We start from the raw sequence: 11,842 nt of genomic DNA, 5'->3' as shown, positions 1-11,842 counted from the left end.
TATCTTTTTTCAATACTTCTTGAGCTTTCAGATAGATCGCTATTGGTTTTTCTTGATACTGAGTGTTCTTGGTTTCAGCGTTAAGGTTCTTTTGCTCCATCATGATCCATTTGATATGGAATTTATGTGTTTCCATTTTTAGTGTTCTCCCCGTTTAAATTTTTTACTTTTCTTTTTAAATTAAAAAATAATTAGCCATCTATTACTTTTTTCTTTAAAAAAAAATGTTTGGCTGCACACCATGGCATGTGGTAGCCTAGGTCCCCAATCAAGGATCGAACCTGCGTCCCCTGCATTGGAAGGCACAGTCCCAACCACTGGACTGCTGGGGAAGTCACTCTTTAAAACAATTTAAAAAAAGTCCCATAAAAAAAGTCAATTCTGCTTCATTGACTATGCTAAAGCCTTTGACTGTGTGGATCACAACAAAACTGGAAAATTCTTAAAGAGATGGGAATACCAGATCACTTTATCTGCCTCCTGAGAAACCTGTACTGGGCGGGGGGAGGGGGCAGTGGGGGCAAGAAGCAACAGTTAGAACCAGAACAGTTAGAACCAGACAACTGACTAGTTCAAAACTGGAAAAGGAATATGACAAGGCTGTATATTGTCACTCTGCTTCTTTACCTTAAATGTAGATTACATCCTGTGAAATGCCAGACTGGATGAATCACAAGCTGGAATCAAGATTGCCAGGGGAAATATCAACAACCTCAGATATGCAGATGATAGCACTCTAATGGCAGAAAATGAAAAGGAACCAGGGAGCCTTTTGATGAGAGTGAAAGAGGATAGTGAAAAAGCTGTTTTGAAACTCAACATTCAAAAAACTAAGATCATGGCATCTGGTCCCATCACTTCATGGCAAATACAAGGGGAAAAAGTAGAAGCAGTGCTAGATTTTATTTTCTTGGGCTCCAAAGTCACTGCAGACAGTGACTGCAGCCTTAAGATTAAAAGATGCTTGCTCCTTGGAAGAGGAGCTATAACAAACCTAGACAGCGTATTAAAAAGCAGAGACATCACTTTGCTGACAAAAGTCCATCTAATCAAAGCTATCATTTTTCCTGTAGTCATGCACTGATGTGAGAATTGGACCATAAAGAAGTTTGAACGCTAAAGAATTGATGCTTTCAAATTGTGGTGCTGGAGAAGATTCTTGAGAGTTTCTGGACTGCAAGGAGATCAAACCGTCAATCCTAAAGGAAATCATCCCTGAATATTCATTGGAAGGACTGATGCTGAAGCTGAAGCTCCAATCCTTTGGCCACTTGATGTGAAAAGCTGACTCACTGGAAAAGACCTTGATGCTGGGAAAGACTGAGGGCAAGAGAAGAAGGGGGTGGCAGAGGATGAGATGGTTGGATGGCATCACTGAATCAATGGACATGAATTTGAGTAAACTCCGGGAGATAGTGAAGGACAGAGGAGCCTGGTGTGCTGCAGTCCATGGAGTCACAAAGAGTCAGACACGACTTCGCAACTGAACAACAAACAACAGTTTGTGAAATGAGAATGCACAGCAACAAGGAGTCTTCCCCTTCCTACCCCCCGCCCCCCCAGGATCGTAGTTTCTCAATCAGGGATTGAACCCACTCTTCCTCCAGTGAAAGCACAAAGTCCTAGCCACTGGACCGCCAGGGAATTCCTCCAAGTGGGTCTTGTTAACATTCTCAGGTGGGCCCAAGAGCTGCATTTCTACCAAGCTCCTAGGGAGTGCTGAAGCTGCTGTTTTTTTTTTTTTAATTATCCTTCTTATGTTACATTCTCCCCACCCCCTCAATATTTAATTTAAAAAAAAGTTACAAGAGTCCTTCTTTGGAAAACCAGAATATAGTTTTGAAAGACTTCCAAGGAAATGACACGAGTCTTGTGTTATAACACTGTGTTTCATAATAGTCAGAGGCAGGAAACTCTTGAGAATACATGGATGGGCACCAGGTAGGTTATACCAATGATGTGAGGCCTAGAACAATCTGATCTGGACTCAGAAGGGGCAAGATACTGCACTCTGACTCAACACTTACACAAGAGTAGTTCCTGGGTGAGGGGCTAGGGTGACATCCCTAACCTATGTTTTCTGCCAGTTGCAGAGATATCTCCAAGGCTGTTGCCACAGGCCACAGGCAGGGGTTGCCATTGATGGAATTAAGCTGGAATATTCAGCACATTCACATGTGGCTTTGCTCTAAGCTATGGCTCCTCTTACTGTTATAGTCCTTAGCATATTGGCCTACTCTACACACATCTCTAGGGGATTCCTCCGGTGGCTCAGCTGGTAAAGAACTTGCCTGCTAATGCAGGAGACACAGGAGATGCTGGTTCCTTTCTTGGGTCAGGAAGATTCCCCTGGAAAAGGGCATGACAACACACTCCAGTATTCTTGCCTGGGAAATCCTGTGGACAGAAGAGCCTGGCGAGCTACAGTCCATGGGGTTGCAAAGAGCTGGACACGACTGAGTATGTGTGTGCACACACTTGTATCTCAACCCATTTGTGAGGCTGGTTTTGATGAGACTATGGATAAGGCAGTTAGGGCAAAGGGGAATGAAACTCTATACTCTGACTGTAGAGGTTCAGCTTGGTTTAAGATTTTCAGTTTCCAGCTGCAAAGTCATAATTTTTGTATCTCTGGCACTTGGGAGCACTGGAGACATTTTTCTAGCATACAAGCATTGTTGGGGGTTGGATAGTTGTTGATTGGGGCAGAGGAAATAATTTTATGATGATTGTTTTTGTGCCACTTACATGGAAATCCCCTGGAGTCAGTGACAAAATACGGAAGCAAACTCAGTTTTGGAAGGGCACACCAAGGAGATGGCAACAATGATTGCTTCAATACAGATTGACTCATTATATGGGTGGGTTGGTACCTCAAAGAGATCATTTGTAGTTGATGTTGGAGAAATGTAGCGTGGGAGAGGTGAATGAATCTAGATCAAGGCTTGACATATAGATGTTTTTCAGTTAAAATTTTATATATCTAATCAGTGTGAAGGGCAAATCTGGGCAAAGAAAGTAAGAAATCTGAAAACCTTCTTGCAATATAGCCTAATTTATTTACTCAGAATAATTTGGGCATAATTCTTTTTTTTTTTTTTTTTTGGGCATAATTCTTCATAAGGAATATTTATTTTCCCTGGCTTCTTCTTTCTGATGGTTCCTTCTCGATCTCTTTTTCTCTGTCGCTGTTAAAAAAAATAAACAAATTTAGTGATTCGTACAGACATTGGAAGAATCCGTTAATCTTTTGAATGTTAGCAGAACTTCATAGCTATTCTTAAAACACTGCTATCTCTCCTGATCCATGTATCTATCTATTCATAAAATAATAATGAGCAAATAAAGTGCTAGACCCTGAGGACAGACAAATTAATGAAGTGATGGCTCTGCTCTTGAGCACAAGTCTAGTGTTTAGGCATTCACTATAAATACTGAACCACCTACTCTTCTGACACTCTCATTAACTTCTCTTTTAGCTGTGCAAACGTAAGGAGTTTGGCAGAATCTCCAGGATCTGAGGCCATCATGGTAGTAGAGACATTGGGGGTGGCAGTCAGGGGGTCTGGATCTATGACCTTCTTCCAAGTTGTTAGCCTCCCTGGGCCTCAATTTTCACAGTTTCTTTTTTGTTTTTTGGCCATACCAAGTGGCATGCAGAATCTTAATTCCCCGAGTGGGGATGGAAACCGGGCCCCCTATAGTGGAGGCATGGATTCTTAACCACTGGGCCACAAAGAAAGTCCCTCAATTTTCACAATTTCGAAAGAGTTTCCTTGGGACTAAATGACTTGAGATGTTGGAAATTGGTGCCTGTGACTGACTTTGCCCAACCCAAGTAAAATATCTTGTCACCCTTGCTCCATTTCTCCTGACCTCTTCCTTGATTTTTCTGGAAAAACCATGGTTCACTAATATTTGGTGTCATTGGAATTGGAGGAGAGGGGGCTGAGAGATTTACCTTTCAGGAAGACAGAAATATTCACAGATATATTTCTGTTTAAAGTTGTTTCTGTTGCCTCCGCAGCCAGTGAAGATGAAGGGCTCACAGACAAAGGTGTAAGTGTTGTAGTAGAATCTGGTCAAAACTAATTTACAGTTGCCTGACAAAGGAGGGTAGTTGCAGTACTCTGTGCGGGAGAGTCCTGGAGTCAGGTTTTCCTTTCCAGGGCCAAGTTGGCATCCTTCTCCTCACAGACTCAGCCTACTGATGCCCATCAGCCTGTGTGAATCTGCCTGACCCTATAATACTGGGAGAGTCCTGGAGTCAGGTTTTCCTTTCCAGGGCCACGTTGGCATCCTTCTCCTCACAGACTCAGCCTACTGATGCCCATCAGCCTGTGTGAATCTGCCTGACCCTATAACACTGGGAGAGTCCTGGAGTCAGGTTTTCCTTTCCAGGGCCAAGTTGGCATCCTTCTCCTCACAGACTCAGCCTACTGATGCCCATCAGCCTGTGTGAATCTGCCTGACCCTATAACACTGGGAGAGTCCCTTGAGCCTGAATTTCGCTATGTACTGATACAGGGCAAGGATTCTAGTCTGTAGCCCGGGTCTGTGACTCAGATCCACAGCTGGAGAAGGACAGTAAGGGAGTTCTGCTACCTTACCTACAGTAAGGGAATTCTGTCTCTCTCAGGAGAGACCTGAGGCTCCCTGCATTTACCCCAGTACTCCTCCCGGATTTTAAATCTATCCCATTTCCTGACCCTGCACGTCACCAGAGGTCAACAGCTTATCCATTCCCCCAGGGACACAGGTCCCCCTCCATAGAGTGCAGACACACAAGCGAAAAAGGCCTTTGGCTCTCTACATCTCCTCCTGAAGGATAGGCTTAAAGTGCCCCAACTGGCAGAAAGTCTTCCTCTCCTTCACCAGAGTCTGTGTCCTCTCCCATCCTGCATCCCCTGCTCCCCCTCTGCCCCCCACCTTTGGGCCTAGCCATTCAGACTTACCTGGTTTCACTGAGACGATGGAGATCGGTGGTTAGAGCAGGAGAAGTGAGGACCATGTTGGAGACAAAGGAGGAGTTAATGTCAGTCTTCTTGAAGTTCAACCACAGCCCTTACCCACAATGGGGAATTTGCTCTGTTTACTCTGAGTATTTCATACACGTCCATTAGAATGTGAGTCGAGAGCTTCCCTGGTGGTACAGTTAATCTGCCTGCCAAAGCAAGGGATACGAGTTCGATCCCTGGTCCGGGAAGATCCCACATGCCGTGGAGACACTAAGCCTTTATGCCACGACCACCAAGCCCGTGTGCTGCAACTATTGAAGCCCGTGCACCTAGAGCCCAGGCTCCGCAAGAGAAGCCACTGCGATGAGAAGCCTGGGCGTGCAGCAGCCACGGAGTAGCCCCTGCTTGCCACAGGTAGAGAAAAGCCCGCAAGCAACAGTGAAGACTTGGCACAGCCAAAAAATTAAAAAAAAAAAGAAAGTGAATTGAGCAAATTAATTTAAATAAGTAGAATGTGAATGCCCTAAGTCTGTGATCACTTCTGCTTCCCTGTATCTGTGGAATGTAACACAGTGGTCCTGGACGTATGTGTTAAATAGAATTGATTTCACCTGACATACACACATTCATGCACACGTATATTCACACCAATAAGAGAATTTCCTGGACACTCCTGACATCGATTTGATGTTCATAATCCCCACTCTTACACTGAAATCTCTCGGAAAAAACTTAACGCGACTGTACTTTCTGTCTACCTCCTCTCATCCTTAGGCAGAACTTAATGGGACCCCCAACATTTGATACTCTAAGAGCCGTGCTGTTTGAAATGGAAGGACGACTTGATTCCTGCTTATTGGCAGCAATGTCTTCCAGGATGCCGCCTAGATCCCTTTTCATAGTGCCCTCCTTGGTTACCCCTTCTATTTTGCCTTACGTCCAAGATATCCGGTTTCGCACAAGCTTTTTCTGAGAGATGGAGTAAACAAGAAACCAGAATGTGTATGGAGGGGCATGGAAAAGATGAGGCCCAGAAAAAAGTGAATCCATTCAGACTTCATGGTGCTGCAGATAGTAGATAGGAAGAGTCCTGGATGGGGCTGGTGTTAAATACTGGGGGTGGAGCTCCTTCTCTTAAGGGGAGTTGATCCATCTCTCTGATTCCATCTCCCTAGGGCCCATGCCAGGGTAGGGTTTTGGTGCAACCAGAATCAGCCTAGTGTGTAGGACAGTAGATTCTTGACTACCCAGCCATGTAGCTTGCAAGGTCCTGTTTTGTCAAAGCCCTGTGGTGAAGCCCAGCTTAACCATTTCTCATCCACGTCTAGGGGTCATGACTATTTCAGGATATCAGCATCACATCAACATCTCCATAATGAACAGCTGTAAATGAATTGTTATCAGTGTTTTAATATATAAATGTAAGCATTGGAAATCTTCCCTGGTGGCTCAGATAGTAAAGAATTTGCCCACAATGCCGGAGACCTGGGTTTGATCCCTGGGTCCAGAGATCCCCTGGAGGAAGAAAAGGCAACCCACTCCAGTTTTCTTGCCTGGAGAATTCTATGGACAGAGGAGCTTGGCAGGCTGCAGTCCATGGGGTCACAAAGAATCAGACACAGCTGAGTGACTAACACACACAAACATTGGAGAAATCAGTTAATGTAGCCCTGCACTTAAACTGGAACCAAAATAGCAAAATAAATATAAAATAAAGTAGACAAAATATGTTGATGAGGATAGTGATGGAAAAGAACAAATTAAAAAAGGAATCACTAAAATTGCCATATAAAATGAAAAGTTTCTACTCTAAAACACCATTAAGATGACGAAACTTTGGCAAGCATGGTTAAGAAAAACAGAATAAATAAGCATCTTGAATAAAAAGAATGTGAAAAGCATAGAACTCAAACATGGAGGAGATGAAAATTCACTAGGAAAAGTTCGTGTGTGTTTTTATGGTTTGTTGTTGCTTAGTCGCTAAGCTGTGTCTGACTCTGTGACTCCATGGACTGTAGCCTGCCAGGCTTCTCTGCCTGTGGGATTTCCCAGGCAAGAATACTGGAGTGGGTTTCATTTCCTTCTCCAGGGAATCTTTCCAACCCAGGGATCAAACCCCTGTCTCCTGCATTGGCAAGTGCATTCTTTATCACTGAGCCACCAGGGAAGCCTCATTTTTATGGTTAAAAGTATAAAAATCTCCATAAAATGGAAATACCAAACAGACTCAGTATATTGCAACATGCCTGAGGTCATTAATAAACATACATGCAGTTTAAATAAACACTGACTTAACTGGTGAGATGATTATACTGGTAAGTTTGATTAAACATCTGTTACTCATTTTCCGTGCCTTTGAAACCTTACTAGAGGGGCTTCCCTGGTGGCTCAGTGGTAAAGAATCCACCTGCCAATGCAGGAGACACAGGCTTGATCCCTGGTCTGGGAGGATCCCACCTGCTGCAGGACAGCTAAGCCTGTGCACCACAGCTATTGAGCTTGCGCTCTAGAGAATGGGAACCACAGCTACTGAGTCCACGTGCCACAACTACTGAAGCCCATACACCCTAGAGCCTCCCAAGTGAGAGAAGTCACTGCAGTGAGAAATTCGCGCACCACAACCAGAGAGTAGCCGCTGCTTGCTGAAACGAGAGAAAAGCCTGCTGAGCAATGAAGATCCAGGACAGCCAAAAAATAAAATAAATATACAAGTAAAATTTAAAAAACTTCAATAGAAAAATATTTAAAATTTACAGAAAAAATGAAAAGATTTCTATCCCCATCAGTTTCTTTATTGAACTGAAGAAAGTAAGAAAGTCACTTCTCTGAGTCCCTCCATCCAATCTCCAACTTTCCCCCATGTGCTTAGAAACCTATTACTTGGTTTCAGCATTCTTTGCTCCTCCAAATGCCAGAATCATCCTTCTGAGGGTAAATTATATTTTTAGTCTTCTACTACTTGTGCTTCCCAAGGAGGGAACAAATTATTCAGTTTACTTTATATAGGAAATAGAATGCCATTTAACTTATTAAGTGTGTTTCATTAAGAAAGCTTCTTATTAAAAAAAAAACCACAAAGACATAATTGAAATCATACTACGCAGATGCATCTGGGACTTACTTTTATCCTTAACATTATATTGCTGCGCTTTTAAAATAACTACATGGATTACATCATAATTTACATCATTTAAGCATCATAATTTACATATTTATGTATTTACATATGTGTTTATATATTACATTTATGGTAATATTTACAAAATAATTACATCATTAAACTATCATAATTTACTTAAATTTTTGGTATTAATGGCCAATTAAATAGTTTTAAAATTTTATTGAAATACAGTTGATTTACAAAGTTGTGTTAATTTCTGTTGTACAACAAAGTGACTCAGTTTTTAAAATATACATAAATATAAATGAATATTTCTTCCAGAAGCATCTCTGTACCCCCTCAACATTTTCAAGGTCCATCCGTATTGTAGCATGTATCAATACTTGGTTGTTTCCTATGCTAAATAATATTCTAATACATGAATACAGCACATTTGTTTGCCCATTCATCAATTGATGACCATCTGGGTTACTCCCACTTTTTTGCTATTATGAGTAATCCTTTTTTTTCTTTTTGACTTGGTGACACGGTTTGTGGGATCTCAGTTCCCCAAACGGGAATCAAACCCTTGCCCCTAGGCAGTGGAAGCATGGAGTCCCAACCACTGAATTGAATTGCCAGGAAACTCCCTGAATAATACTTATTTGAAAAATTTATATGTAAGTTTTTGTGTAGACACATGTTTTCAGTTCTTTTGAACGTACACTCCGGAGTGAAATTGCTGGATTGTAAAGGAAATCAACCCTGAATATTCATTGGAAGGACTGATGCTGAAGCCAAAGCTCCAATAATTTGGCCACCTGATACAAACAACCAACTCACTGGAAAAGACCCTGAGGCTGGGAAAGATTGAAGGCAGGAGAAGTGGGCAACAGAGGATGAGATGGTTGGATCGCATCACTGAGTCAATGGACATGAGTTTGAGCAAACTCTGGGAGATGGTGAAAGACAGGGAAGCCTGGTATGCTGCAGTTCATGGGGCTGCAAAGAGTCAGACATGACTTAGCGACTGAATGACAACCACAGCATAGTAACTACATGTTTAAGTTTTTAAGGAAATGTCAAACTGCTCTCTAGAGCAGTTTCTCCACTTGACAATCCCACCAGCAACATATGAGGGTTCCAATTTATCCATTCTTTTCAACCCTTGTTATTGTCTAACTTTTTTTTTATTATAGCCATCCTAGTGGATGTGAAGTGGTATGTCATTGTGATTTTTTGAAAAAATAATTTTATTTATTTATTTATGGCTGTTCCCGGTCTTCGTTGCTGCTTGCGCTTTTTCTTCTCTCTAGTTGTGGCAAGTGGGGGTTTCTCTTTGTTGTGGTGTGCAGGTTTCTCATTGCAGTGGCTTCTCTTATTGCAGAGTACAGGCTCTAGAGCGTGAGGGTTTCAGCAGCTGTGGCATGTGGGTTTAGTTGCTCCCTTCCTGGACCAGGAATTCAACCTGTGTCTCCTGCATGGGGAAGCAGATTCTTTACCACTGGGCCACCAGGGAAATCCTCATTGTGATTTTGATTTGCATTTCTGTAATGACCAAGGATGTTGGGCATCTTTTCATGTGCTTATTGTCTGTATATCTTTTCAGAAATGTTTACTGAAACTCTGCCAATTTTAAGATTCAGTTCAGTTCAGTCGCTCAGTTGTGTCCAACTGTTTGTGACCACATGGCGTGCAGCACACCAGGCCTTCCTGTCCATCACCAACCCCCAGAGTTTACTCAACTTATGTCCATTGAGTCAGTGATGCCATCCAACCTTCTCATCCTCTGTCATCCTGTCTCCTCTCAACTTCAATCTTTCCCAGCACCAGTGTCTCTTCAAATGGGTCAGTTTTTTGCAGTAGGTGGCCAAAGTATTGGAGCTTCAGCCTCAACATCAGTCCTTCGAATGAACATTCAGGTCTGATTTCCTTTAGGATGGACTGGTTGGATCTCCTTGCAGTCCAAGGGACTCACAGAGTCTTCTCCAACACCACAGTTCAAAAGCATCAATTCTTCGGCACTCAGCTTTCTTTATAGTCCAACTCTGACATCCATACATGACTACTGGAAAAACCATAGTCTTGACTAGACGGACCTTTGTTGGCAAAGTAACGTCTCTGCTTTTTAATATGCAGTCTAGGTTGGTCATAACTTTTCTTCCAAGGAGCAACCGTCTTTTAATTTCATGGCTGCAGTCACCATCTGCCCTGATTTTGGAGCCACTAAAAATAAAGTCAGCCATTGTTTCCACTGTTTCCCCATCTATTTGCCATGAAGTGATGGGACCAGATGCCATGATCTTAGTTTTCTGAATGTTGAGCTTTAAGCCAACTTTTTCACTCTCCTCTTTCACTTTCATCAAGAGGCTCTTTAGTTCTTCTTCACTTTCTGCCATAAGGGTGGTGTCATCTGCATATCTGAGGTTTTTGATATTTCTCCCAGCAATCTTGATTCCAGCTTGTGCTTCATCCAGCCTAGCATTTCTCATGATGTACTCTACATATTAGTTCAGTTCAGTTCAGTTCAGTCGCTCAGTCATGTCTGACTCTATGTGACCCCATGAACCGCAGCAGGCCAGGCCTCCCTGTCCATCACCAACTCCCAGAGTCTACCCAAACCCTTGTCCATTGTGTCAGTGATGCTATCCAACCATCTCATCCTCTGTTGTCCCCTTCTCCTCCTGCCCTCAATCTTTCCCAGCATCATGGTCTTTTCAAATGAGTCAGCTCTTTGCATCAGGTGGCCAAAGTACTGGAGTTTCAGCTTCAACATCAGTCCTTCCAGTGAACACCCAGGAACTGACCTCCTTTAGGATGGACTGGTTGGATCTCCTTGCAGTCCAGGGGACTCTCAAGAGTCTTCTCCAACACCACAGTTCAAAAGCATCAATTCTTCGGCGCTCAGCTTTCTTTATAGTCCAACTCTCACATCCATACATGACCACTGGAAAAACCATAGCCTTGACTAGACGGACCTTTGTTGGCAAAGTAATGTTTCTGCTTTATAATATGCAGTCTAGGTTGGTCATAAGTTTCCTTCCAAGGAGTAAGCATCTTTTAATTTCATGGCTGCAATCACTATCTGCAGTGATTTTGAAGCCCAGAAAAATAAAGGCAGCCCCTGTTCTCACTGTTTCCCCATCTATTTGCCATGAAGTGATGGGACCAGATGCCATGATCTTAGTTTTCTGAATGTTGAGCTTTAAGCCAACTTTTTCACTCTCCTCTTTTACTTTCATCAAGAGGCTCTTTAGTTCTTCTGCTTATTAACTTATACGCGTTTTAAGATTAGGTTGTTTTAATTATTGTCTTTTCATTTTTATTTTTGAGTTATAAGAATTCTGTATATATTCTGGCTATAAAAAAAATTGACAGTATCAGTTGCTCAGTCGTGGCCCAATCTTTGTGACCCCATCAACTGTAGTTCACCAGGCTCCTCTGTCCATGGAATTCTCCAGGCAAGAATACAGAATGGGTAGCCATGCCCTCCTGCAGGGTATCTTCCAGACGCAGGGATCAAACCTGGGTCTCCCACATCATGGACAGATTCTTTACTGTTTGAGCCACCAGGGAAGCCTATATTCTGGCTAGTAGTCCTTTATCAGATATATGATTTGCAAATTTTTCTCCCATTCTGTGGATTGTCTTTCCACTTTCTTTTTTTTTTTTCTTTTTCTTTTTGGCCACACTTTTTGGCCTGTGGGATCTTAGTTCCCTGACTAGGGATTGAACCTCTGCCCCCTGCAGTGAAGCATAGAGCTCCTAATCTTTGGACCACTAG

The 11,842-nt window shown here is 42.7% G+C and overlaps 1 long non-coding RNA gene across 2 annotated transcripts; it reads right to left on the bottom strand.

Moving 5' to 3' along the window:
- Window positions 1-3,083: 3,083 nt before the first annotated feature.
- Window positions 3,084-6,079, bottom strand: LOC139186604 (uncharacterized). Of its 2 annotated transcripts, XR_011570246.1 has the most exons (3): window positions 4,956-6,079; window positions 3,962-4,130; window positions 3,084-3,188 (listed from the first exon to the last, which is right to left on the bottom strand). It is a non-coding gene; the product is annotated as an uncharacterized lncRNA (long non-coding RNA). The 2 variants fall into 2 exon arrangements; XR_011570245.1 differs by lacking the exon at window positions 4,956-6,079 and having other exon boundaries at window positions 3,962-4,940.
- Between the last annotated feature and the right edge of the window lie 5,763 nt (window positions 6,080-11,842).

Source organism: Bos indicus, chromosome 13 (assembly GCF_029378745.1).
Source record: "Bos indicus isolate NIAB-ARS_2022 breed Sahiwal x Tharparkar chromosome 13, NIAB-ARS_B.indTharparkar_mat_pri_1.0, whole genome shotgun sequence".
NCBI classification, from domain to species: Eukaryota; Metazoa; Chordata; class Mammalia; order Artiodactyla; family Bovidae; genus Bos; species Bos indicus.
The sequence above is the reverse complement of the archived record's forward strand: the minus strand, read 5'-3'. Positions and strand labels throughout refer to the sequence as shown.